The sequence below is a fragment of the Myxine glutinosa genome, chromosome 1 (genome assembly GCF_964187855.1).
Source record: "Myxine glutinosa chromosome 1, kmMyxGlut1.1, whole genome shotgun sequence".
Classification (NCBI taxonomy): domain Eukaryota; kingdom Metazoa; phylum Chordata; class Myxini; order Myxiniformes; family Myxinidae; genus Myxine; species Myxine glutinosa.
In genome coordinates, this window is record NC_136261.1 from 335,915,044 (window position 1) to 335,940,574 (window position 25,531).

Here is a 25,531-nt window from a genome sequence, read left to right on the forward strand (position 1 = left end):
CAGCGTTTGTCAAAATCTTGTGAAATATTTTGTTGAGATGCGTCTTTTCGTCCAGTTGTAACTTGCAAGAAATCGCTGGAAAGCTTTAGTGGCAAAAATGCATCGATGGTGGTGGTGGTGGTGGTGGTGGTGGTGGTGGTGGTGGTGGTAGTAGTAGTAGTAATAGTTTTGTTGGAAAGGCTATAGAGATTTGCGTTCAGAGCTCATGCAAGCTCAGGCAAACATATGTTCCCAGTTTAATGGCGCTCAATTCCTCATCTCTGCAAGTCCATGTTTTGAACTATAGTAGACAAGGTAGAGCATTTTGAAGAGAAAGCACTTCCAAGACAGATAAGGGGAAGGTAAAAGAACGCCAAAGAACACCAAAAAGAATGCCAAATAACACATTTATACAAATAAGGGCAAAGTATCTTGTGGGGAGACCGTACAAAGTGCATCATTTATAGTCCAGGTTTCCTTAAACTTTTGAACAGTGTTACTATATTCTGCCGCCTTGTACTCCGAAATAATGCGTGAGCGTATTAAGCCCTTCAGACCTACAGAACTGTGTTCCACCACATTTCTCTCAATTTTTTCCTTCCTGGTTTTATATATTGCCATTTTCCCACAGGCTAAAATAAAGTTAACAAGGAGATCTCGTGACTTGCTTAGTTTCTTTACCGGGTGCCCGATGATAAAAAGTGTTGGAGAGAAGTGAAGCCAGAAGCCCAAGAGAAGATTTTTCATCAGTAAGAACACTGGTTCAAGACGGTGCCATTGAAGGTACATGTGAAATATAGTTTCCCTTTCACCACAAAAGCAGCATTCCTCTGGGGAGTTAGTGAAATGGCGCATCATAGATCCAGAACTCAGTGCACCATGTAGCAACCTCCAACTTAAGTCTGCCATCAATCTTGGCGTTGGGTAGATATAGAGTGAATCCCAACGTGGATGAACAGTCGAAGGAAGTGGAAGAATCTCACGCCAGGGAGTATCCAGTCGGGTTGCAAGAGCTATATAATGGAGCGAGTGGATCACTAGCAGGTATATATTTTTCCTTGATAGCCCACAGAACGACATTTCCACTGTGCCAGGGGTCTTACTCATATTGTTTGCAGGTATTGGCTGAGAGAGCTCGCAACATCGTGGTCTGATTTTAAAATCTATGGAGTTACCGATGGACATCTGTCCAGATCCATCACCCTCTTTGGGATTCTCTAGATATTCCAGACAATCGGGAGGCAAGGAACTTTTGACCTCTTCAAGTTTCCAGGAGGGGATCCTGATTGTCCTTAGGCCCATTTTTGCTGCAAGTTCCTTGGTTAAAATAAGCCTTCTCTTCCCATCGTTCAGAAGGTCTCCCACTGTGGATATGCTACCAGCTAAGAGGTTCCTTCTTACTGAAGATGAAGCCAGAGTTTGGTCCTGTAGAAGAGGGTTGAGAATGAGTGGTTCTTCTAACAGGTCCTTGCCTGGATGAGGAACTGTTCTTTGTACGTCGACGACATTCCAAGCCTTCAGCATTTCTTGATAAAAAAGAGGCAATGTAGCACGAGACAGGCTCCGAGATGTAATGATAAAAAGATTCCTTTTGTACCCAAGATTGAGCACTTTGCTGAAGACATATGATGCCAGTGAGCACCATTGCGGTGTAGGGTTCACATGTAGGTATCGTTGTATGGTCCTCAGCCTGGATGCATGGCTGTGGCTACGAAGGCAGGGAAAAGACTGTCCAGTGTCCACCTTCTGCAAAAGGCAAGCTCAGAATGCCCAGGGAAACCCAGTGTTTACCATTCCAAAAGTAGTCCAATAGCTTCCTCTGCATCTTAACCAGAAACTCCTCTGGAGTGCTTATGCAAGAGAGCCTGAATACTAACTTCGGAATTATAAACTGTTTAGTAAGGAGTGTTTTTCCCCTCAGAGACAGGACTTTTAGTTGTCCACCCCAGTCTCTCAACTTTGCTTCGATCTTGTCCCCTAAAGTGATCCAGTTAATGAGTGGTGAGGACCCATGGGAAGTGGACAAGTGCACCCCCAAATATTTGAGCTCATTGCGACTCCAGGTCAATTTCTGAAAAAGTGTTGGTAACTCCTTTACCTGCATTTATCCAATTAGAAGCCCAGAGCTTTTCCTCCAATTGATTGCAGCAGACGATGCTGCTGAATAAACCTGCTGACAATCATAAACTACTTGCATATCCCTTGCATTACTGGCAAACACGAGAATGTCATCTGCATATGGAGAAAGTTTGAGGTTGACCCTGTTGTGTGGCACCACAATGCCAGTTAGCCTTCTTCTCATCAAACAAAGGAAGGGTTCGATACATAGGGAATATAATTGGCCAGACAGGGGATATCCTTGTCTTATTCCTCTCTCAAATGGAAAGGGCGCGAGCAAGAAACCGTTGACTTTAACTAGGCATTCTGCCGACATATACAACGTCTGAATCATGCCTACAAATCTCCTCCCCAACCCAAAAGTTAGTAAGGTTTCAAAGAGATACTCTTGGTTCATCTGGTCAAAGACTTTCTCCTGATCAAAGGAAAGAAATCCGACTTGAGTCTGAGTCATGTCCGCATACTCTATCAGGTCTCTGACAAGGGATATGTTGTCATGTATTGTCCTGCCTTGAATGGCATAAGATTGCTCCGGGCTGACTAATTTTGTCAGGACTGGTCCGAGACGGAGTGACAACATTTTAGCCATGACCTTATAATCCACACACAGCAGAGACACAGGGTGGTAATTCCTCAAGTTTCTCAAGTCACCCTCCTTGGGAATCAAGACCAGAATCGCTCGACGCCAAGAAAGGGGCATTAGACCTGTATCACATGCTTCCAGAGCTACGCTTAGGTAATCAGGTCCAACCAAGTCCCATACTTTTGCATTGCATTTCACATAATAAGCCATCCATGCCAGGGGATTTATCCCTTGATCGGCTGTGCAGGGCGGTTTTCAATTCTTCCAGAGATAATGGAGTCTGCAGCTGCTCCCGGTCTTCTACAGAGGCTTCAGGAAGACTACTCCACATAGTGCCACCTGCACCTGCATCTGTGCTCTTTCCCGAATACAGCTGAGCGTAAAAGGCTCTAATTCGTTTTTGAACACCCTCCGAGCCATTGAGCAAGAGACCAACTTCTGCGAGAACACTCGATATAGTCCTGAATTGACCTTTGCGTTTTTCCACCCTTTTGAGATAATTCAGGACATATTCATCCTCAGAAATAAACTGCAGACGAGAGCGCACATACGCCCCTCGTGCCTTCACACGACTACATGCTTTAAGGGTGCTCTTCTTTTCTTCGTATGCCTGCAGTTCAGTAGAGGTAAGTGTGGTCAGGTGCTTCTCAAGGTGCAGCAGTTCCTCTTCCAGTCTTTTGATCCCTACCCCAAGTGTTTTGCTCGATCCATACGAGTAATCCTGACATAGCAATTTCAATCGTACCTTGCCCACATCGCACCAGAATCGAAGTGAGCAAAAATCTCCTTTTATATTCCTCCAGGCTTGCCAAAAATTCAAAAAGATTGACAAAAAGGCTTCATCCTGACTTAAAGCATTGTTCAGGTGCCACAAGCCAGGGCCTCGCCTTGTTTCCGCCAGGGAACACTTAATCCAGGCCAAGTTTTGATCTGTGAAATGGGCAACTTTTATGCCGGAGTCACTGACACTCTTACACCAATGGTGAGACACATAAATTCTATCGAGCCGGGATTGTGATATATGACCACCTCTGATACTCGTATACGTGAATGGTCTGTCTGTGGGGTGTTGTATGTGCCAAGTATCTCTCAAGTTTAACAGTGTTATGGTTTGTTGTAATATTCTTACAGAGGGATTATGCGGCTCCTGACCTATTCGATCAAGGCAGGGGTTTAGAGTGCAATTAGTCTCCTCCAAGAATTACACACTCTTCACCAGGCAAGGTGAGCATGAATCTCTGCAACCTGTTGAAGAAAATCCCCGTTGCAACTCCTACACAAGGTGCATAAATGTTGACGAAATTGACAACAAATTCTTCAAACTTTGCTTTTATATGTAGCAACCGCCCCACACTGGCTTCCTTTACGACAAGTATTTCAGGTTTCCTCTTTGGTGAAAAGAGGGTAGCCGCTCCACAAGATATGTCCGTTGGGTGACTGAAAAAGGCCAAGCCTTCGCATTGGTTTTCCCATTGGGATGCAGCCTCTGGGGTCGTGTGGGTTTCCTGCAGAAAGGTTACTTCAAGTTTTTCCTTCACACAGAATGACAATACTTGGTGCACACGGAATGCATCCTTACAGCCATTGACATTCAATGATCCTATTCGTAAGTTTGATGTCATTATTGTATTGAGAGTTTTGTTCCTGTAAAATTCATCATCTTAAACCAATTTATATTCAGGCCCGTAACTCAAAACCTTTGCCAGAAACTTCCTGACTCGGGCTTGTTCGGCCGAGCCTGAAGGCCTTTTTTATGTCCCTCTCTCCTTAGTACATACAAGGAATGCACTAGCAAGTCATAATCTTTCCACCATCTCAACGCATTTTCCACTTTCTTCCTGCTATGCAAGCTTTGTTCCAGGAACTCGAGTATCTCCTGGCTGGGAATGCAGGAATGGTGTCCTGCAGGTAGGTCTGTCTCTAAACCAGTCAGTGACCCTTGATAGTCTTCCCCATCACCAATACGTTTCTCATCATCGCTGTCTGGAGGTTCAAGATCCTTCTCCTTTGGTGTACTTGTACAATGTGTCAAGTCTTCTGCCATGTCGTCTCTCAAGGCTGACTTGGCATAGTCTTCTGGCGCAGAGGAACGCTCATTTTGCTCTGATATGGCGGACGTTGCTTCACCTGTGGGAATGGATGCCTCTTCCTCAGTTGTTATTGGAGATCCATCCTTTTGGGGTGGTAAAATAGAGATGTGCTCAACTATTCCCCTTTCTGCGCCAACAGTGAGTGAAGTGACATCACCCGAGATGTCGGTCAGTGCCAGCAACTTCATTGATGCTTGTGTGTCTGGTTCCATCTGTCTGTCTGTCCCACCGATGAATGCTACTTCAGCATCCTTTGAAACTTCGGTGTTAATCCTTCGGTTCAGAACTGCTCTTGTAGATGTTTCAATCCCTGGTTTATTTTGAAGCTTCGTTGCAGTTGTTATTATTGGATGCATTTTCTCAGGAACCAACATCACAGTGTGGCGGACACGAAAGCACTGACGTGGTGACATCACCCCGCACACCAAGTGGGGGTGGGCCACGCCGGGGAGAGAGGCGTGGCCTCAGGATACACAGGGTGCGCAGCCCCGAGCAGCTCAATGCTGCAGTTTGAGTGCTTTGAATAAAGACTCTTTTGTATGAACCGCGTTGTCCGCTTGCTCCTTTCGTAAGCCTTAGCGCGCAGCAACGCGCTTCATTTGGTGACCTCGACGTTGGATCTGCCGTAGCGATCCTTCCGAACACGACGCCATTGCAATGGCAAACAACGCGATGTCGGTCAAACTTCCCGAATTTTGGGAGGCCTAGGCCGAAGTTTGGTTCGTCCAAGCTGAAGCCCAGTTTCAGCTTCGGCGCATCACCAGCGACGACACGCGCTACTGCCATGTCGTCGCCTCCCTCGGGCCCGGCACGGCCACTCCAGTTGTGTCCGTCCTTCGCCACCCACCGGACGGCCACAAGTACGAGGCGCTCAAGCGGCTACTCCTAGCCATGTTCGGCCTCACAGAGGACGTATGGGCCGACCACCTCCTGGATCTCCCTGAGCTCGGCGACACGTGCCCGTCGGTCCGAATGGACCATATGCTGTCGCTGTTGGGCGACGAAGCCCCTGGTTCTCTATTCCGGGGGCTTTTCCATCGCCAACTACCAGCACAGGTACGCCTCGCGTTGGCTGGGACCGTGATAACGGAACCCCGAGCACTGGCCGCCGAGGCAGACAGGTACTTCGCAGCTTCGGACACGCGGGCAAGAGTCGGTGCGGCCGTCGCGGATCTCAAGGCTGATGATGCTGCAACTCGTGGATTCCGAGGCTGATGCTGATGCACACCTCGTGGCCCCGCCACGCCCCGCCCATCACCGTGGGGAAAACCGCCACCGCGGGGAAAACCACCGGCTCCACCAGCCTGGCGAAGCCAGCCGCGCTCCTCCAGCTCCACCACCTGGTGCCGGTTCCACGCCAGGTTCGGCCACGAGGCTCGACAGTGTCATCCGCCGTGCTCCTTCGACAGGTCGGGAAACGCCCGGGCCGGCGCTCGATAGTGGCAATGAGTGCCGGCCGTTCGAACAGCCTACTGTTCATAACGGACACCTTATCCGGGCGCCGTAACCTGTGCAACACGGGAGCGCAGGTGAGTGTCGTTCCTGCCGATACGTCGGACAAGCACACCGCGGGCGGGGGCCCCGCGCTGCTTGCCGCGAACGGGATGCCCATCCGTACGTATGGAAAACGCTGCCTCTCTCTGCGGTTCGGAGGGCAGGTTTTCCGATGGTCGTTCGTCACCGCCGACGTGCCCATGGCATTGCTTGGCGCGGACTTCCTGTGCGCAAATGGGCTCCTGGTCGACGTAAAGCACAGACGTCTTGTCCAGGCCGAGACGTTCAGCTCGCTCGCTTGTGCGCTGCCCAGCTCGTCGAGCAGCTCACTGAGCGGCTCACCGAGCGGCTTGCCGAACGGTTCGGTTCCGGCCACGTTGATCTGTATGCCTCCGGCAGTGGACAAATTCACCCGCCTCCTCGCCAGCTTCCCGTCCTTCCCCGCGACGTGCCGGATGTCCGTCGTGTACTCGGACACGACCTTCGACCGCGAGTTGCTCGGGCTTCACTTGGCGGTCAGGCACTTCCGCCATCTGCTCGAGGGCCGTGCGTTCACGGCCTTCGTCGACCACAAGCCGCTGGTCTTCGCGATGGGCAAGGTCACCGAGCCGTGGTCGGCCCGGCAGCAGCGTCACCTCTCGGCCGTGTCCGAGTACACGAAGGACATCCGGCACGTCGCGGGGAAGGACAACCCGGTGGCGGATTGCCTTTCCCGGGCCGTCACCCACGCAGTCAACCTCGGCATTGACTATGCCCGGATGGCAGCGGACCAGGCCACTGACCCCGACGTCCAGGCCTTGCGGACTGCCGTCACGGGCCTCCGCGTCACCGAGGTGCCATTCGACGGCGCGGGCGCGGCCCTCTTGTGCAACGTCTCCCTCGGGCGGCCTCATCCCATCGTGCCCGCGGGCTGGCAGCGCCAGGTGTTTGACGCCATCCACGGCCTGTCCCACCCAGGCACGAGGGCCTCCCAGAGGTTGATCACCGACAAATTCGTCTGGCATGGCCTCCGGAAGGCCGTCCGCGGCTGGGCCAGGACGTGCCTCGCGTGCCAGCACGCCAAGGTGCACCGGCACACCCAGGACCCATTGGCCCCGTTTACGGTGCCGGAACGCCGGTTTGACCACGTCCACGTGGACCTGGTGGGACCTCTGTCCCCCTCGCGGGGTTTCACCCACGTCCTCACCATGGTGGACCGCACCACCCGGTGGCCGGAGGCCGTGCCCTTGGCGTCGACGACAGCGGCGGACGTCGCGCAGGCGTTCATCGCCACCTGGGTCGCCCGGTTCGGTGCCCCCTCAGACATCTCGTCTGACCGCGGCCCCCAGTTCACCTCGGAGCTCTGGGGGGCGGTCACGCGGGGGCTCGGGGTCCAGCTGCACCGAACCACGGCCTACCACCCCCAGGCTAACGGCCTGTGTGAGCGATTCCACCGCTCATTGAAGGCCGCACTCCGGGCCACCCTCCGTGACGGCGGCTGGGTCGACAGGCTCCCGTGGGTCCTGCTGGGCCTCTGGACGGAGCCCAAGGATGACCTGCGCGCATCCGCGGCGGAGTTGGTCTTCGGGCAACCGCTGCGGGTGCCGGGCGAGTTCCTCCCCGAATCCACGGCACCATGGTCCGCGGCACAGCAGCGCTCCGCTCTGCAGGAGACTGCCCAGAGGTTCGCCCCGGTGCCAACGGCACGCCACGGGCACCCACCGACGCACGTCACCCCGGAGCTTCGCACGGCGGAGTACGTCTTCGTCCGCCACGATGCCCACCGGCCACCACTGCGGCCCCCGTATGACGGGCCTTTCCGCGTGCTGGAGACCGGGGTGAAGCACTTCACCCTGGACATCGGCGGTACTCCTGACCGCGTTTCTGTGGACCGCCTCAAGCCGGCCCACCTCGACGTGGACCATCCACCACCAGTGGCCCGACCCCCGCGTTGGGGCCGCTCCCCTGCGGGCGGACCCCCGGCACCGCCCAGCCCCGCCGCCCCCCGGTCCTGCACCCATCCCAGGGGCAGCCGGAGGCATCCCAGATGGCATCCCTGCATCCCGGACGCCGCCAGTCAAATCCGCAATGAAAAAAAATACAAATTAGCTCGTTCGCGAGCTATTGCTTATTTTAGCACGACCATACCGGTATGCTGATGAACAACTCAAAAGGATAATCAAACGCGCGTTGAGCAAATAACTTTTCGGCTTAATTGCCAAAACTATGCAAATTTAGCACAGAAAGTCAAGGGTGATTAAGCAAAAACAAGGAAGTCAAACAGTTTTGTGATACGCCACAAATCAGGCGCGGCAAAACAGGTCCCACATGGGCGTGGCTAGGCCCGAACACAAAAGGACTAATAAATCAAACAGGCCATCAAAATAAAGTAACAAAATGAATCAACTCGGTTTCGATAACCCAAATACACCAAAAATACAAACGAAAACGGAGGAGGATGAGGAGGAAATGTCGAAAATAGCATGGCTCAAGGAGCAGCAAAATGGCTTGGCGTAGTAGTAGTAGTAGTGGCGGTAATACCAGTAGTAGTAATATATATAGTTGTAGTAGTAGTAGTGGTAGTAGTAATAGTAGTAGTAATATGTACAACCACATTGTACATATTATATCAAAAGCTTTAGAGAAATCTGTTGCAACCACCGAGCTGTGACTTGGCTGTTTGTCAGCATGCTCACATAGATTGTTAACAATTAACAAGTTAATTAATGAAAACACTTAACAAGGAAGTGTGAGGTGGAATAACCTGCTTGGTTACGAAACTGATTGATGTCAATATTGTCCTTAATGTCACTGAGTATGCATCATGTTGCAAAGGTTTCAGCTAATTTTGCAAAGTGATCAGTCAACGATATTGGTTTCAAACTTTCTTCGGGATTGTCTTCGGAAGTCTTCGGGATTGGGACAACAATTGCTTTTTTCCACTGTGCTGGAACAGTTCCCTCTTTGAATGAAGAATTTAAGATAATGTCGCGTCACCGGGGTAAACACCTCAAGATGATGGGTGGCCGATCGTTGCTAATCCCGAGGCGTCCAACCAAATTAATGTCAGTTCCTTTTATGGTGCACGTGGGACCGAAGGTCACGAGGTCCTTACCTGGGCCGATCAGCACTAGGGGGATTATCCGAACCCCACAAACACAGAAACGAACACACAGGCACGACAAATAAATACATGAAATTATGGTTTAATGAAAATAAGTGCAATATGATAGGAATGAAAGGTGAGGTAAAAACGAATATCGTAATTTGAGACGTCTCTACTCAGACTTGAATACAGACAGGGGAAAGATGAAAGAAAATAAAAAGAAAATCCCTTCTTTTATTTGGCACTCAGCTCTGGCCTCGTCGAGCACTTTTGTGGGGTCAGTCGACGAGAGCACCGCGCATCAAAGCGCCCAAACAATGGGGCGGTCAAGCACACCAGTACACCGAGCTGTGCAGCAGGCAACCAAATGTTCCCCCGCTCGATCCAGACCCAGCCAGAACCACCCGGTCCTTAGTTCCCTGGAAGAGTTCCGAGTCAAAACAACACCCCTGGCTCCAACGCTGCAAGGTTTTCTGGGCTCCAAACAGTTCTCCTCAAGCACACACGACAAAACGCAACCACCCGCCACGAAGCCAATACCAAAGAGAGAGAGAGAGGGGCAGGGACACACCCTCCTTTTTCCCTCACTGAATTCACTCCCCGACCAATCCTCATGCCCCATTAAATCATTCCATATGCTCTCAACCAACGACGAACTTCGGGGTGTGGCCGATCGGTCACGATCCCTTGGAGGCGGAATCTAGCAGTCATTCGGGAATGTTCGTCTTTCTGTTGGCAATGTCGGCTTAATGGCCGTTGTTGTTATTGTTGTTGTTGGTGAACCAGGGTTTTTATGGCCGGCCTTTTTACTTGTAAAAAACAGAAGGGAAAATCACAGGAGGCAATTACATACTGGGAATTATCCTTAAGCCCTATCTAGTTAACACAAAACCACCCTCCGTGTGGTGACATGCAAACACTCTTAACCCGACAGGTTCCTTACCTATTATATCAAGGTTCTTCTTCTTTGCATACACGGTCCATGCTAAAACCTATACGATCTTAACTCCACTGTGGTATTCCTTCCCTACCCCCACACATGTAACAATATCGTTAATGGGGTACTGAATTCACAAGCAAATTCACAAATCAAACGGACTGGGATTCCATCAGGCCTCACCTGCTGTGAGGATTCATACCCAGTGACATGTTTTCACAATCCTATTGTACTCCTGAATATAAAAATTGCCCAAATGGATTGTATTATTGGGAGAGATGTTTAAAGTGTGTATCTTGAGGTGTACCTTTCTCCAGGCCAATATTGTGATAGCAATCTAGCAATTAATTCCCCTTCTCCTCCCAAGGACTCTGGGTCCCTGACTCAAACATAAAACAAGATGGAGCTTTGAACAAGTCAGAGCCTCACCAGTGTGTAGTGACCAATGTAAGATTTCCCACTTTTTTTACTCGATGTTCTTTTTTGATTTGTGTCCCATACTCGACAGAGTGTCGGTGATGCCGAAACAGATTATTGGCAAAGGTTAAACTGGGTGGTTTGCCATTGGCTTCCTCGCGTTGCTTGTCCATGCTCTATCCTTTTAAATACTGGGCACCGATCAAGGAAGCAGCTCGTACCATTTATAAAAAAAAGTCTTTGTATGACTCGGACGGGGTTTGTATTTCCGACCCTCCCAGGCTCAAACCGGACGCCCCATTAAACCACCAGATTTGACATTCCCCACCAGTGGATTATTTACTTGATACACTTGGGGAAAAAATCTCTTTGAAAAGACTCCGGGAAAAAAATATTTATGAATGTATCTCCTCCTTTGTGATGCATCAAACATGGTTATCAGCATTTCAAATTAAAACAAAACATAATTTGTTATTTATTTCACAATCCAGTAACCTTAAAGTAATCCCTTACCTCTCGTAACGAAGCTGCTTTCAAACTGCACGACGATCACATAACCAACCAGGAAGCAAAGCTGGTATATCAGTTTCCTCACGTCACGTGGGAATGCATTGACGTCATTTACTTGAAGTGACGATTAAATCTTATTCCGGTTTTCAAGTCCACCACAAACTCTCAGCCACTTGGTTCTATCGTAAACACTGTGGAAATTACACATCATCTTTGAAGTTGTTTTCCCTGTCTAAAGTAACAAAGATGGAGAAAAGATGGTTGTGACATCAATTGACTCATTCCTCTCTTTTCTCAGTCTCATTCTCAGTTTCTCCTGAACGATGTCGAGTTTATCATTTAAAGGTAACAATAAATTAAAAGGTAGAATGAGGGAAAATAAAATGAGCAAGAATGCAAATCCTCAGAGAACACACCCCCAACCACACCTTAAAATGGGACGTGTAGATTTTACAGGTAAATCACCACCTAAACAACTAAGTTAATGTATAAGTACACAGTGGAGATAGGAATGGGGATATAAATAAATATATACAGCAGTTTAAAGTTTTGTGTTAGCAGTGGAGATGGTGGAAGTGCATTTAGTAAATAAGTAATTCAAAGTTGTGTGCTGGTCATGGAGATGGTGAAAGTGCATTTAGTAATAAGTAATTCAAAGTTGTATGTTGGTCAAGGAGATGGTGAAAGTGCATTTAGTAAATAAGTAATTCAAAGTTGGATGTTGGTCAAGGAGATGGTGAAAGTGCATTTAGTAAATAAGTAATTCAAAGTTGTGTGCTGGTCATGGAGATGGTGAAAGTGCATTTAGTAAATAAGTAATTCAAAGTTGTGTGCTGGTCACGGAGATGGTGAAAGTGCATTTAGTAAATAAGTAATTCAAAGTTGTGTGCTGGTCACGGAGATGGTGAAAGTGCATTTAGTAAATAAGTAATTCAAAGTTGTGTGTTGGAAGTGGAGATGGTGAAAGTGCATTTAGTAAATAAGTAATTCAAAGTTGTGTGCTGGTCAAGGAGATGGCAAAAGTGTATTTAGTAAATAAATAATTCAAAGTTGTGTTTTGGTTGTGGAGATGGTAAAAGTGTACTTAGTAAATAAGTAATTCAAAGTTGTGTGTTGGAAGTGGAGATGGTAAAAGTGTATTTCATAAATAAGTAATTCAAAGTTGTGTGTTGGTTGTGGAGATGGTAAAAGTGTATTTAATAAATAAATAATTCAAGTTGCATGTTGATAATGGAGATAGTAAAGGTGTATCATCTTCCCCATCATCATACTAAAATACGCCTTTTGGTGCCTGTCTGACTGATGAATGATTGACCGCAATATATTCCGTCATTACTTATCCAATCTCAACCAAACTTGACAGGATGGCTAAGGGTTACACAATGAAGGTTTTCTCATATTCATTTGTCCCCCTCTCCAAGGGGGTTTTCTCCCCCGAGCAGGTTTTCCCCACAATTTTTTTTTTTTTTTTTTTTTGTATACAAGATCGAGGCTCGTGAAAGAGCGAACATTAATCACACAGAAAGACAAACAGACACATAAAACAAATAACATCGGGAGCGGTAGACAAGATGGGGAGAGAGGGGTAAGGACACAAACACAACATTTGAGAGCAGGGACCGAGAGACATGGAGACATCGAGAGAACTGTGGGAGGGAGAGGGCTTTGGGGGGAGGCATGGGAAGGGGGGGGGGGGGGGTTGGAGAGGTATAAAACATATAGACACTGCCAGCACTTCCAGGAAAGAAGTTGGAATTTCAAACAAGGTGGATCTGGGGTGAATTAGTGGGGGTAGAAAAGATCAAGGTTTTGGATGGGGGAAGATGAGAGATGGTGGTGAACAGCTGTTTTAAAGACCTGGAGGGAGGAGTGTGATTGAAGTGAGTGTGGGAGTTTGTTCCAGAGGCGGGAGAAAAGAGGAATGAAAGAGTGAAGGTGAGCAGAGAGCCGATATTTCGGCAGTTTAACCATCAGAGGGTTGCTGGCAGATCTTGTGCGACCTGTAGGAATATATGGGGGACAGAGCACAGAGAGAGCTGGGGGAGCAAGGCCGGAGAGGAGTCGGTAGAAGACAGAAAGACCACCTACCTGCCTGCGGTGAGTGAGTGAAAGGCCCTCAGAGATAGCTTCATCGCGGGAGATTCCAATGATTCTGAAAGCTTTGGATTCAACAGCGTGAAGCCGAGCCAGGTGTGAGGCAGGAGCACCAGCCCATAGGGGAGAACAGGATTCCATTGAGCTGCGGATGAAAGCCTTGTATGTGGTGAGGAGCTCAGGTGTGCCTAGGAAGGACTTCGCACGACGGAGGATGCCCAGTCGGCGACTGGCTTTGGAGGCCAGCTTGGAAATGTGGTTTTCCCAAGAAAGATCATGGCATATAGTGAGACCCAAAAGCTTGAGCGACAGAACTTCTTGGAGAGGATTGTTGAGAAAGTAGATGGGAGGGTTGTCCAGTCAATCTTTTCGGAGAGACATAGTAAGAGTGTGCGATTTGTCAGGATTGAAAGACATGTTCCACTTGTTTGACCAGTCTGTGATTTTGTCCAGGTCTTCAGAGAGTGAGGAGGCTGCAGACTGCCGATCTGAAGGAAGAGGAATGGAGCGGCAGAGAGTGGAGTCATCAGCAAAGAGATAGAGAGGATTTTCCAGAGAGTCGGAGAGATCATTGACAACGACCAGAAAAAGCACAGGGCCCAGCACACTGCCTTGGGGAACTCCAGCCTGAACAGGAAGGGGAGATGAGAGAAATCCATTCAGGGCCACACGTTGCCTACGACCAGAGAGGAAGTCCGCAAGCCATGCATGGAGATTTCCATGGATACCATAGGAGGAGAGTTTGGTGAGCAGAGCGGGGTGCCAGACCGTATTTAAGGCACGTGATATGTCAACGGAGACAGCTCTGATTTCCTGTTTGGCATTGAGGACCTCCATCCATTGTTGAGACAGCAGAAGCAGCATGTCCAGAGTAGAGTGACCTGGTCTGAAACCAAATTGATGATCAGAGATCAAGCCATTGGAGAAGAGGAAAGATTTCATATCTGAAGCAATGATGGATTCCATGACTTTGCTGATAATTGGGAGCAGGCTGATTGGTCTGTAGTTGCAAGGATCTGTTTTTGCACCTTTTTGTGTAAAGCGGTAATGTTTGCTGATGTCCAGGATGCTGGCAGATGACCTTGAGCAAAAGATAGGCTGAAAAGAACAGAGAGAGGGTGAGACAGAGCGGCAGAGCAGGATTTTAGGACCCGTGGGCTGATGCCGTCTGGTCCAGTTGCAGAATCAGAGTCGGCGTTTGACAAAAACTCCTCCACCTTGTCAGGAGAGAAGGACACAGAGTCCAGGAGCAGTTGGGTTCGACTGGGAAAGGTGGGAACAGAGAGAGATGGGTTTGGGACTAAGGATTTTGAGGCAAACACAGAGTTGAGGCATTCGGCTTTGTCACGTGCGATGTCAACTGTGTGGCCATTTGAGGTAAGGGAGGGGATAGAGGGTGAACAAACACCAGAAACGGATTTGACCAGACGCCACCAGGATTTGGAGGAAGGAGACAGGTTTGAGAGTTCATTCTTGAGTGAGGAGAGATAGTGCTTCCTGGCACTCCTGAGGGTAGACACACACTTGTTCCGAGCTTGGTGGAAGGAACTGAGATTGCCTTCAGTTGGATTAGCCTTCCAAGAGGCAAAGGCAAGTTGTTTCAGGGCAACTGCCTCACCACAAGATTCAGTGTACCATGGACGGGAGGAAGGGTAAGACAACTGAAGGCGAGTTGGGATAAATCTGTGCATGAGAGAGATCAGTTTGCTTTGGAAGAATTCCCAGGAAGAATTGATGTCAGAGGCAGTGGAGATGGGAGACCAATCCAGACGATTGATGGCTGCTTGAAGACCATCCCAGTCGGCCTAAGTGAAATGCCACACTCGTCGACGCTGATGTGGCTCTCTGAGAATGGCCAGAGAGATGTCCACTTTGACAAGCACATGATCAGAAGAACCGATTGGAGCAGAAGAAGAGCAGCAGACATTAGCAGGGAAGTTTGTCATAACCAAGTCTAGAAGAGAAGATACTCCATTGGCTGAGATCCGGGTCGGGAAATTGACAGATTGTGTCAATCCCAGTGAGTCACAGAAGTCCTTTGCTGAGGTGCCATGACTGGTGAGAGAGGAACCCACACCCAACCAGGTGGCATGATGACAGTTGAAGTCACCATATATGAGGAAGAGAGAGTTGGGATGAGTGGATAGAAGTTGGTCCATGTTGTCAGACAGTGAAATGTAGCTGGAGTCATCACTGTTTGGGGGACGGTACAGAACACATATGAACAAAAGGTGGGAGCGGAGAGGAAGCCGCAGCCAGAGGTACTCCTGAGGGTGAGGAGGAGAGAGGGCAGTGCAAGGAGAGTGAGGAAGAGAGTTTTTGATAAAGATAGCCACCCCACCACCAGGCCGAGGCTCAGGTCTATCATACCGGAGGAGGGAGTAACCAGGAAGAGATATTAAGGAATCAGAGACATCTTGAAGGAGGAAAGTCTCTGTTAAGCAGATCAAGTCTGGATTGTCAGAAACAACCTGTATGGAGAGATCAGTCAGGTTTGAGTGAAGGCCCCGGATGTTTGAGGTCCATACCGTTAATGAAGAGAGTGGGGGAGCATCGGGTACAGGACAGGGGAGGGGAGGAGTAGGGTAAGATGAAGGATGAGAGGGGGAGGTAGGGAGAGCAGTTGATAGTGTGTCAGAGATTGCAGAAGAGTTCCAAGAAAGGGAAGGATGAGGAGGATGAAAGGTTTGATGGTGAAGGGATGAGGCACAGTGAGGGGTTGTTTGAGGGGGGGCAGAGGAAAGTAGAAGGTTGGGGGGGGGGTGGAGGTATGAGATAGAAGGGAGACGAAGTGGGGAGGAGGCAGCTTTGAGGAGGAGGGGGGAGGAGGGAGAATTGGAGAGGAATGGTATGGGGGGAGATTTGAATGGGAGGGGTTGGGGGGGAGTTTTGAAGGGGAGGAGTGAGGGGGGAGTTTAGGAGGGGAGGGGCAAGGGGGGGAGTTTAGGAGGGAAGGGGCAAGGGGGAAGTTTAGAAGTGGAGGGGTGAGGGGGGGATTTGGAGGGGAGGGGCAAGGGGGGAGTTCAGGAGTGGAGGGGCAAGGGGGGGGATTTGGAGGGGAGGGGCAAGGGGGGAGTTTAGGAGGGGAAGGGCAAGGGGGGAGTTCAGGAGTGGAGGGGCAAGGGGGTGATTTGGAGGGGAGGGGCAAGGGGGGAGTTTAGGAGGGGAAGGGCAAGGGGGGAGTTCAGGAGTGGAGGGGCAAGGGGGGAGTTTAAGAGTGGAGGGGCAAGGAGGGAGTTTAGGAGTGTAGGTGCAAGGGGGGGGATTTGGATGGGAGGGGCAAGAGGGGAGTTTAGAAAGTGGATGATTAATGAAAGACGAACATTGAAAACAAATTGGGTTTGTTGTGATTTTCAAGTTAGCAATCCGATTCAGAACGATGGAGGAGGGATGGAATGAATGTGAATTTAGACCATGTAGTGAGGGAGACGTATAAGATATTGAATTTCTTTTTTTTGAAGTGGATTTGAGTTGGAGAGGAAATTGAGAAAAGCCTTTTAAATAGGAAGAAAAACAGCGTGTTGTAAAATACCACTGAGTAAAACACTGAAGGGGAAAGGTTAAACATGTTTAAATAATATTTAAACAGAACCGTGAACAATCTTATATGCACAAAATACCAACGGGGGGAGAGCCGAAAGGGACCACCACGAGTCACGTGAACAGGGCAAACGGTGGATGGCAAGGAGATAATGGGGGCGGGGCGAACAGCACACCTGGACAGAAAATACAGGATGAGACAACAGTACACGTGGAGAAAGGAAAATAAATGTTTTTGTTTTTTTTTTGTTTTTTTTGGGGGTGGGGGGTGGGGATTTAGAACGTTAGACAGAGTATTATGTTCAGGGTAGAAGGGAAAAAACTAAGAGCCAAGCAAAACACGCTTAAGTTAACAAACACCTATGGGGGTACAATGACAAGGCCGCACACTAGGAGCAGAACACGATTAATTAATTACGAGTTACAGGAAATTCAAACCAAAACTAACTATAATCAAACAATAACGCATGGATGATAAAATAACGAGTTGAAATTTGACAATCTATCTGGGGAAATGGGGGAGAAACACGTGGTCGAAGAATGAACGAACGAATAAGAATGAATAAACGAATGAGAACAGAGAAGGAAATGTTTTTTTTTTGTTTTGTTTGAGTTGAGATTTACATAAGGAAGTAGGCTATGGGGTGAAAAGACTGGGAAAACAGAGAACGAAAGTTATTGGATCATAAACGACGGACTGCTGAGAGAAAAACAAAGCCTCAAGGTTGTACAGTGTACACTGTACAAGGCCTCAAGACACGACACAAATTAACATGATTTTCAATACAGGTATGAAAGATTTGCACCGAAAATCTTCGTCGGGAGACAATATATACACCATAAAATAAATACAGTTATAACGAAAATACAAATGGGAACAATTACTTAACTTCGATTTCGATGGAGAGCATGGAGAGCTGAGAATAAACGAACCCTCGCCAGCAAGACCGGAAACGGAAGTCCCAAATTGCCGTCAATGGGGTTGCATGTTGAGGCTCCATATTGCCGTTGCCAACCCGAACAACCCAAGATTGCGGCTCCCTGAGAAGCATGCACCAGGGAGGAGCAACTTTCTGTCATCCGTTTCTTGGGAAGTGAGGGTATGAATCCCAGTGAAATCTGTCGCAGAATGATAATGCAATATGGTGATGCATGTTTATTGCTGCAGCAGGTGTACGACTGGGACAGGAAGTTTAAAAATGGAGTTTCCAGTGTGGCAGACACTGCTCCCTCGTGTCAGCCTCACACAGCCAACACAGCAGTAATGGTTGCAGGAGTTGAGCGCATGCTAAGGGAAAACCGTCGCATTACGCTGGATGAAGTGGTCTCCGAATTGAACGATAGCCATGGTTCAGCATACCATATCATTCACAACGTGCTGGGGTTCAGCAAAGTGTCTGCAAGATGGGTGTCCAGACAACTCACACGCGAACTGAAAGAACGGCGAGTGGACGCCTGTGTAGAACTTCTGCGACGTTATGAAACAGAAGGTGACACTTTCTTACAGTGTGTAGTGACTGGGGATGAAAGCTGGGTCCACTACTTTCAGCCAGAAATGTAGAGGGCCAGAAAAGAGTGGCGCCATTCAACTTCACCGATGCCCAAAAAATTCCGCACACAGCCGTTCACTGGAAAAGTGATGCTGATGCTCTTCTGGGATAGCCGACGTCCACTTGTAGGGCGTTACATGCCCAGAGGGACCACGGTCACCAGTGCATCATACTGGGACCTCCTTAAAAATCATCTGAAACCAGCAATGAGATCAAAACGTCTTGGGCTACTCATTGCCGGTGTTTTGCTCCAGCATGACAATGCTCGGCCCCATACTGCCCGCAATGCAGCTGCAACAATCGAGGACCTGCATTTTGAGTGACATCCTCATCCACCCTATTCGCCAGACCCTGTTTCAGCTTGTTTCAATGTATAGCCTTTGAGATATGAGCGAGAACACATTTTGGGCAGACAGGTGGATGGACGGACGGACACCATCGTGAATTTGGGGGTTTTTCTTTATAAAATTCAAGAATACTTAACACCCAACTCATTGGGTGGATTCAACTAGTTATGTGCCTTCAATGTTTACTCATTGCTGAAACTTGCAACAAATTACCTCAACGTACAAAGCATTTACTTCTGCAATTTGCAGGCAATTTCATCCAGTTGAAGCCAAGAAACGAATTTTCAGTCGCCATGTTAAAGTTTCATCCAGAGAAACGATTCCACAAAAGGGGGGGGGGGCACATTTCGCCTCCCTTTATTTCCATACAATAAACAATTTGATATGGTACAATCAAGGGAACTGGTACCCCTTTACTGTATATGAACTTTTCCCGAGCATTACTTGGAATGCATGCATCCATAACTTTTTTGAGGCATCATTCTGTCCATGGTTTTTGGCCTTAACATTAAATAGTGAAGAATCACTCAAAAACTTCTCGGATCCGGATCTTCATCAAAATCTCATCAATTCGTCCTTGTCACACACGCAACCTGTCCAGCAAGGTTTGTCTCATTCCGTCCATTCCTTCTTGAAATATCGTGCTCATTGACAGACAGACAGATAGGGGTGAAAACAATCTCTTTCCACCTTCGGTGGTGGAGGAACTAGAACGGCTCTCGGTGGAGTGCACACCTCCGCCAGGCTGAAAAGTTTGTGTTTTGTATTCCATTGATAGGCCGGATCTGCTTCTGAACCTGAACCAAAATCTAATTGGCTCGTTATTGCCACCTACCCCATTCTTCCACCAAGTTTTGTTATAATCTGTCCACAACTTTGTGAAACATCATGTTACAGTGCACAATATGTCATTTTGGCCACATCTCTCAATGGTGAAGAATCCTTCAGAAAATTCTCGAACCCAGATCTGGATTTTCACCAAAATTGTCTCGATGCGTCTTTGACAAACATTCAACCTGTCCAAATCCATCCTTATTTTTTTGCGATACCATGCTCCATATGGATTTTGGCCCTTTCACTCAGTGGTGAAGAATCACTTGAAACATTCTCAGATCTGGATCCAGATCTGGATTTTCACTAAAATCTAATCAATTCATCCTTGCTAATTTTTACTTTTTAGTAGCAAGGACAAATTATCATACGGTTTGTAGTTGCAGCAACGAAAATATTCATGAACTGTTTTGTGCATATTATTTGAACTACTTTGTGGGATGACCTTTCAGATAAATTTGTCCACATCAAGTAAGTTACAGGATTTCGACATCTTTTTTTTGTCTGCAAAGTCTTGGGTCATAATATAATGATCCCATTCCAACATTATGGAGGAGGCAGAAGTTATTTTCCAGGTTGAGATTGCCCGACATCTCAGTTAAATTTGCGGCTGCTCCTTCCCCCTCAATCAACACGAAGATTTCCAAACTGTAGCTGTCGTGTTTTTCTGTGATATTTTCATCCCTGCTTTGCTGTTTGTGTTTTCATCAATCTTTCTCGGGGTAAATCGTACCTTCCTGTCTATATTGTCGAATTGGTTTTCATGTAGCTCAGGCCTACATATCGGATCGCTGGGAGCAAAATCATCTCGTTTTTGAGGTGCCTTCCCACCCCTCCCCCCTCTCCCCAATCCTCTCAATTTGGGCTTTTCTGTCTCTTTAATGTCCTACCAGTCCCCCAGCTTGCTTCAAAAACCAAAAAGACTTTTACTATCCATCTTGTCCACCCCATGCACCCTCCCCTACTCCCTCTTTGCTCCCCACTTCCCAGTATTTGTCCAAGTCTCTTTCTATTTTATCCTTCAACCCTGCTGTTTGTGTATCCCCCCTCTTTCTACTCTTCTTTCTGTTCTGTTGCATCATGATCCGTTCAGTGTTCTTGCTCTTCCACGAGCCTTGACCATGAATATAAAAAATAAAAAGGAGGGGGGAGGAGATCATTTGATGAAAAGTAACCACAACATGGTGTATGTAACTATACTGTTCAGTGTTGGAGTTCAGGATAGTAGACTCAGGCTGTTGGATTTAAGGAAGGCAAACTTTCAGGGAATGAGGAGAGAGCTGGGTACCTGTTGATTTGGAGAAGCTAACTCGAGGTAAGTTAGCATCAGAGAAAAGGGCAACCTTCAAAGAGCAAATATGGATGGTGTTAAGTATAATCCAGAGGCAGAGAGAACAGGATGGTGGAGCAGGGAGGGAACGAATGCTATCAATGAAAAGCAGAAGGGATTTGTTATGTACGAGTATAAAAGCCCATCAAAAATAATGGGTTGGAACAGTTTATTCAACGGTACAGCCTCACGTGTGTGCCAAAGTCTGAAGCCTCGGCCTAGTGTCAAGGTGTTCTTGCATCTTTTTACGTATTAAACATCATACATGTCGTGAATCATTGGTTCCATCTGAGTAATGGCCTATCACGCACCGGCACTACTCATGATGCTATTCCTGTGTCCACCACACGTGGAGGATTCATAATACCACCTGTGCTTAAGGGGGTTTCATTCAGCTGTTCTGTGCCTTCAAGTTGGTAAGATTGCTAAAGGACGCGCTTTATATATTTGCGAATATCCCTGTAATGCCGTAATGATAATGAAGGTGCTCTGGGATGCTTGCTTATCAGCTTTTGTGTTCTCTTTGTAGATGAGTCACATTCAGGTGAATAAAAGCTCATGCTCGGAGTTTTCCTGGTTAAGCGTTTCGTTTCATCACAATACGGACGTAAATGAACATTCTTTTAGCTCTGCACGCCTTGTATTTATTGTTTAAAATAACACTTTTGTACACCGCCATTGAGCCCCAGTGTTCAGGCCACCGTCTACAATTCGTGAAGAAGAGACATAATTACTCTTTTATGGAAAATGCTTTGCGAGTTTGTTTTCTCTTCAAAAATAGACCCCAGTGAACACACATTCGTGTTAAAAGATTGCCCTTTACAAGCTTCCCTTATGAAGGGGAACAGACATCTGCACAAACACACAAACTGACATTGTGCTTTATATGGGAGATATGATAAGTATATGGCCAATGTTAAACATAATAACAGGCATTATTAAGTACATAAGAGGTTACAAGAAGTTTGGATGTTTTGATTAATAGCACAAGGAGATTGGTTCGTGATGAAAGCGAGACTGGAGGCCAATCGAAGGTATTTTGCTGCAACACCCACAGGAAAATATTTTCTGACCTTCAAGTCGTTCCAGGTATTTCGGACGTTTCTGGGATTACTTGTGACATATATTTGCACAAACCTCAGTTCATTGTTCATCAATGTGTCCTGCGAAACATGAGGGCAATTAGTCAGGTTCACTATGTAATTTCGTTGGAATTTTTGGGGGATTTGGAAAACTATATATTTTTGGAAACTATGTTGTATAGTCAGTCAGAAAACCAATGTTGCTATTTGCACAGACTCCTGTATGGCGGCCATCTTGGATTTTCAAAATTGCCGCCGTAGAACTAATTTTTCTCAATATCTCTGCTTCTAAATAACATAGAGCTTTGATTCTAACGGCTAAACATACATTTTCAAGGGCCCCGAATCCAATGGTAACAAGTTCGATAAGCTAGACATGACCATAGAGCTCCTATGTGGCGGCCATCTTGGATTTTTCAAACTGGCCGCCGTAAAATTGATGTTTCTCAATATCTCAGCTTCTAAACAACATAACGCTTTGATTCTAACGGCTAAACATACATTTTCAAGGGCCCCGAATCAAATGGTAACAAGTTCGATAAGCTAGACATGACCATAGAGCTCCTATGTGGCGGCCATCTTGGATTTTTCAAACTGGCCGCCGTAAAATTGATGTTTCTCAATATCTCAGCTTCTAAACAACATAACGCTTTGATTCTAACGGCTAAACATACATTTTCAAGGGCCCCGAATCCAATGGTAACAAGTTCGATAAGCTATACATGACCATAGAGCTCCTATGTGGCGGCCATCTTGGATTTTTCAAACTGGCCGCAGTAAAACTGATGTAACTCACCTTCTAAAGAGCACAGAGCTTTGATTCATCATTGAGTAAAGTCATCATCATCCTCATCATCGCTTTCGTTCATCACATCTTGAGAGTCCTCATCATTTTCGCACTGGATGTCACACTGACAAAGGTCTGTACAAGCCAAGTTGTTTGTTCTGCAGGAACATCTAGATGAAGAACAGTCTGTTTTGCACTGACATCTAACCATTTGAATGATGGCCTTGGGGGCTGGAGGCTCCTCAGTTGTGGTTGGTTTCACTTGTCCATCCGTGTCTTTGTAAAAGCCGTTTTGCAGGTGATTCAGGTGAGGATCCTGTTGAGCAATGCTTGCCTGACCCCACACTCTGGCTTGGATATGGACTCTAAGGATGTTCTGCTTGAGAGCTCCAAGAGTAGGAGGAAGCCTGTCACTTTCTGCCATGTGTTTGCAAAAGAGATACCATCGTAGTTCGGGGATGCTGTCGATGTGGATGCCATTTGGAGAGTAAGCAGCGCATACAAAGTTAGCTTGTGTGGACAACATGTCCTCCGTCACTTCAGTTGCATCTGAAAGCATTCGCACGGTGTCTATGACATCTTCACTTGCTTTGAGGTAGACATGCAGCCAGGTTGCTTTACCTATTCGAGAGAACCTCCCAGTGTTGTCTGCCCCTGTGAAAGCACATGAAAGGCTGGCAACGCCTTTGCTCTTTCGACCCCTAGAGCTGTCCACAGTGGCTATATTTGAAGTATTCCAGAGGCCATGGAAATGGATGTATTCCTCAGCAGTAGGTCATAGTTTGCTATGACTAGTACCAAGACATCTGTGTCGGGAGAGAAGAACACCAACTGCGCATCATGTGGGTTTCGCTGGGATGCCAGCACGGCCTGGTGGATCAACAGGGTGTCAGCTTCTTCATGGTTGTTGTCCTCGAAGAGCAGGTCACTGTTGCTCCTAGTACGCCCTGAAGCAGACGTGATGATCAACTTGGATGAGTGACTGTTGTATTCTAGAGTTTTCGCTGCCAGATAGTCAGTCAGATCAGCCTTTGTTTTGTCATGAGAAAGGAATCTGTTCATTGGGATGTGTTTGATGTTGGTGTCATCTCTGACTTGATACTGTACTGCATCCTTTCCTTGCCTTCTTTTAGCCCTGGTAGCACTCTTCAGAGAATCGTTTTTGTACGTGTCAAAGACCAGTATGATCTCATCACAATCTTTTGTTAGAGACATGAGTCTGTCATTGAAGCATTCACCCAGATCGTTGACTTTCACTACAGTGGCTGGTTTCTTTGTCAGCTTATGCACAAGTGCCATCCCATCCACCAGTGCAATCTTCCGACTTGTAGGTTTACTAGATGTGGATGCCATAGTTCTTGTGTCCATTGGATCTTCTTGTAGAACTCTTGCAGCTGGTGTCTGCTGCTGATCTTCGGGGTGAATTTCTGCTCTTGCTAACTTGTCGAGGAGATGAATTATCTTCGACTTGTCAGTGCATGGAAGAATTGTCCCATCTGGAGCGAACAGTGCTCTTGGTGTCACAGTGAACTCGTAATTTCCGATGGCATATTTCTGGTTGACGTCTCTGTTTGACTTGGCAAGGACAATGAGCCTTCCGTACAGTTCCTTCGTCTCCTTCAGATCCACAGTCCTGTCTCTGAGTTTCACTGTGGTTCTCTTGTTCCCAGACGTGAACATCTTGTTGTTCTCCTTCTTGACTGGTGCCCAGAGGCTAACATCTCCATTGATACGCTCTGACACGTAGTCTTCATACAACTTCTGACCAGTGACATCAATGTTCAAGATCTGTGGTACATACTCGTCTGGGATGTAAGCATTCGTTATCACATTGTGCAGCTTGTCACCTTCAGTGTCAAATGGATTCCCATGACTCAGTATCGCAGCCTTGATCTTGTTGATTGCTTCATGCTCCCTCTTGACTGCACTTGGACCAAGGTCATGATGTTCTGTGATCTTGTCACCTTCCAGGCCAAACTGACTCTTGAAGTCTGACAGGCGTGATAATTCTGGTGTAACTATGAAGAATCTTTGTCTAGCATTGGCATTGTTAGAGATGCCAATCAGTCCAGAGTGAATCTTCATCAGCTTGTTCAGATGTTCACATGCATGATCTGGTCCAATGGATACAAACGGGATGTCATTCTTGGTTACTGATAGATTGCCAGCTCCTAGTTCTTCCCAGGTCTTAGGGTGATTGGTTCTTAGGTCATACATGTCTGCGATGTATCGGGGCCAGAGCCGCTTGTATTTGATCCAGTCCATGGCAAAGAATAACTTGCTCAGTTCTTCTCCAGCTTGGAGGTGAAGCACCAGGTCAGCACTCCGTGATGCTGCCACGAATAACAGGATTGTCTCCACCCGATGTAGATAGTTCATCATTGACTTGAACATTGCATTCTTGGATCTCCGTGCTTCCCACTCCTCGAGTGCCATCACCACCCCATCAGATGTCAAGACTTGAAGGAGTTTGGTGTTTGCTTGTTTTACAGATTCAGCTTTCGTGCACTTGTTTGTCTCAGCACAGGCAGCTTCTACTCCCTCTGTTGCCTCGAAACACACATCCTTTACTTGTGGGTTGTCCTTCAAGAACTCCTCCAGAACCATTTCATAAAGTGCCAAATATGAATATATATGGGCACGGAGAGACCGCTTGTAGTGTGTACATTTCAGGATTTGCCGCGTCGTGGCTGGACCATAGACATCAGCTTCTACCCAAGCATCATCAATGCCTGAGTTCTCCATGGAGGCTCTGAG

The 25,531-nt window shown here is 47.4% G+C and overlaps 1 protein-coding gene across 3 annotated transcripts in view; it reads right to left on the bottom strand.

Moving 5' to 3' along the window:
* LOC137412115 (E3 ubiquitin-protein ligase TRIM7-like) overlaps nt 1–25,531 on the bottom strand; it is a 93,352-nt gene that overhangs the window by 40,590 nt on the left and 27,231 nt on the right. For 2 of the 3 annotated variants that reach the window (XM_078769803.1, XM_078769802.1), the window contains exons 2-3: nt 21,979–22,068; nt 11,217–11,404 (exon numbers count right to left, since the gene is read on the bottom strand). The gene's annotated coding sequence lies outside the window, so the exon portion shown is untranslated. The remainder of the gene's footprint in view (nt 1–11,216; nt 11,405–21,978; nt 22,069–25,531) is intronic. The other variant, XM_078769804.1, reaches the window with a different exon arrangement.